Genomic DNA, 3,164 nt, shown 5'->3' with positions numbered 1-3,164 from the left:
TGCAAAACAGTGATAATATTACTGGTTTCATAGAACCATTTTGGATTAAGTGATAGTGACAATGCATGTAAAGTATTCAGAGCACAGCTAGTATATAGTTCTGGTACAGAAGATACTAGCCTTCTTGAACAAGTTCAGAAAAAACAGCAGGGCTCTGCACCAGCAAAGTATAAGACTTCCCCTATCTCTGTCTGCTTCAAGAGGTCTCCTTATGAATCAAACAGATTCTTAAAAGGAGGGCAGGGGTGGTGAGGGCATGTTCAGTAAGCAGATTCAGCTGGTGGCAATAATCGCATCAGACTCAGGCAGCTATTCTTCAAACTGTAGCCAAGCTATGTATTAGCTTTATTTTTCTTAATTTCAGATTATATGTTTGTTAAAAATAAGGTGAATTCTACCTGCCTCCAAGATTGTGAAGACTACATTCAGATAGATTTCCAGTTCCAGGTACTTCACGTATTTTTTATTATTTTTTATTTAAATTCTAGTTAACATACAGTGTGGTACCGGTTCCAGCAGAATTTAGTGATTCATCACTTACATATAACACTCAGTGCCCATTCTAACAAGTGGCCTTTTTAATACCCATCACCCATTTAGGCCATCCTCTCACCCACCTCCCCCAGCAACCCTCAGTTTTCTCTATATTTAAGAGACTTTTATGGTTTCTCTCCCTCTCTGTTTATATTTTATTTTTCCTTCCCTTCTCCTATGTTCATGTTTTGTTTCTGAAATTCCACATATGAGTGAAATCATGTGATATCTTTCTCTGACTGATGTATTTCACTTAGCATAATAAACTCTAGTTCAATCCATGTTGCTGCAAATGGTAAGATCTTATTCTTTTTGATTGCTGAGTAGTATTCCATTGTGTGTGTGTGTGTGTGTGTGTGTGTGTGTGTGTGTGTGTATATACCACATCTTTTTTATCCATTCATCAATCAATGGACATTTGGGCTCTTGCCATACTTTGGCTATTGTTGGTAGTGCTGCTATAAACATTGGGATGCATGTGCCCCTTGAATCAGCATTTTTGTATCCTCTTGATAAATACCTAGTAGTGCAACTTCACATGTTTTAAATAAAGGTTATTTTCTTTGCTTCCACTTAGCATTATGACTTACATGTAAATAAATGTTTAGAAAGTATTCTTTGGTATTGAAATTGTGGTGTGGTGAGGGTTTTGCTCCTTGTATCCAGAAATTTTACCAGTGTTTCTTCCTGGGATTCTTCCCTTTCTCTGACTTTAGCTTGGTTATGAATTCCACTGTCCTGCTCCCAGGCCATAGTAACATTGACTGAGCTGACTTTCACCCCTGGGGAGTAGGGGGTCTTGAGGAAAGTGGCAGAGCACAGAAAAAGCCTACAAGCACCATAACACCCTCATGTGCACATGGGAGAGAAAAACTTCCCAGGCATAGCTGAGATTCTGGCTCTGATCACCCAATCATAACGTCCTCAACACACTTCTGGTGCTGTTTCTCCTGTTCTCAGTGCCTCAATCCTATAACACATGGAAATAAAAAAATAAAACAACCTCTCCTATAAGAAGTAGCAGAGTTATGTTAAACATCTGTCCAGGGGCGCTTGGGTGGCTCAGTCGGTTGAATGTCCAACTCTTGATTTTGGCTCAGGTTATGATCCCAAGGTCGTGGGATCAAGCCGTGAGTCCAGCCCTGTGCTGAGCATGGAGCGTGCTTAAGGTTCTCTCTCCCTCCCTCTCTCTCTCTCTTTCAAAAAAAAGAAAAAGAAAAAAGAAAAAGACCTGTCCAGATGGTTGGTTCCTTCCTAGTTCTCAATCCCTGTTGGAAGGCCTCTGATATCACCAGCAGCCTAAGCTAAAGTAGACTTTCTCTTTAAGATTGTTTGATGGTAGGGTTCAGAGAAGGTGAAATATTCTCCTGGAGTCTATAACATAGAACTGAGATTAGGTTGGTGATGTCACAAAAGAGATTTTCAGCAGTGTCAGCAGGCTATTTATAGTTATGACTAAGGAAATGGACAAATGGCACTATTTGAAATAGTCACTCACTCTGGATAAACAGGTGGGAGAATAGGAGTCACAGGTAGGATCAACCCCCTAATAAGGAATACCATCACAATAAAAATGTTTCATTCTCATTTTTAGAATCCCAGATATTAGCTCACTTAGGTCAAGAAAAATTTTTAATAACAGAAATAGGAAGGAAAAAAAAGTTAGCCCCTTGGCACTGTTGCAATCGGTTTTGGCTTGTGTTTTAAAATATAAGACCAAGAAAAAAATGTATATATAAGACTAAGGATAGAAGTCGGAACAAGCCGCCTTTGATCTCTCTTGTCACCCTTTCCAGGGCCAAAGAAGGGCTTGTGGACCTGGCCCCAGCTGACTGCAGGAAGCAAGGTCTGGAGGGACAGAGAGCCCAGTTTATGGCTAGCTGCCATCACCTGGAGACACCCCACTCTAGCAGTCTCTGGCATCGCTGGAGACTGTTAACATGGCTAATCAGATGTTAATTGAATGCGCAGGAAAAGGAAATAAATTCTGCTGCTGAAAGGCAGCTGGAAAGGGCTTGGACCGCTCAGGCTCAGATTTACATTCCAAAGGAGTCCTGAAGCCAAACCCACTCCCTGCCGGAGCAGAAGGAAAACCCCTCTCCTCGGCTTTACTGGCAAACACAACTCCCCGGAGGGAGGGTTAGGCGCCCACAGCTTACTTGGAGGCGCCCTGTGGTCCTCAGGAAATACAGGCGAGACAAAGGCCGCCGGGTCCTGGGCGCCCCTAAATTCGAAGGCAAGCCCTCTCCTATTTATCACCCCCTTTAAAGGACAAGGAACACACCTCCCCAAGATCTCGGGGGTGAGGGTGGAAAGTAAGGATTCTTAGTTACTCCATTCGCTCATTGGTTAAATATTTATTTTGTGGTGCCAGACACTGACCTAAGCGGTTTACATCCCTAATTCTCACAATAATCCTGAAATCTGAGTTATTAACCCCATATTTCCTTCTCTACAAAGCGGAGCAAGAGGCGCAGAGCATCAACTTATCCTGTAAGGGGCTGCCTCCGAGCCCGGGTCTCTACTCCCCAGGCTGTGGCCCTTGGGCCGCTGGCTCCTCGGGGGGCGACAGGCCCACCTGGGTGCCCTGCCGGGGTCCCGCGCGCCCTCCGGCGGGCTCCACGCGGCTG

The 3,164-nt window shown here is 43.7% G+C and overlaps 1 long non-coding RNA gene across 1 annotated transcript; it reads left to right on the top strand.

Annotated features, from left to right (window-relative positions):
- The first annotated feature begins 2,008 nt into the window (after positions 1–2,008).
- LOC144230551 (uncharacterized) lies at positions 2,009–2,548 on the top strand. Its single transcript, XR_013334788.1, has 2 exons — positions 2,009–2,066; positions 2,331–2,548. It is a non-coding gene; the product is annotated as an uncharacterized LOC144230551 (long non-coding RNA).
- The last annotated feature ends 616 nt before the right edge of the window (positions 2,549–3,164 follow it).

This window comes from Crocuta crocuta, unplaced genomic scaffold (genome assembly GCF_008692635.1).
Source record: "Crocuta crocuta isolate KB4526 unplaced genomic scaffold, BGI_CrCroc_1.0 scaffold144, whole genome shotgun sequence".
Taxonomy (NCBI): Eukaryota; Metazoa; Chordata; class Mammalia; order Carnivora; family Hyaenidae; genus Crocuta; species Crocuta crocuta.
The sequence above is the reverse complement of the archived record's forward strand: the minus strand, read 5'-3'. Positions and strand labels throughout refer to the sequence as shown.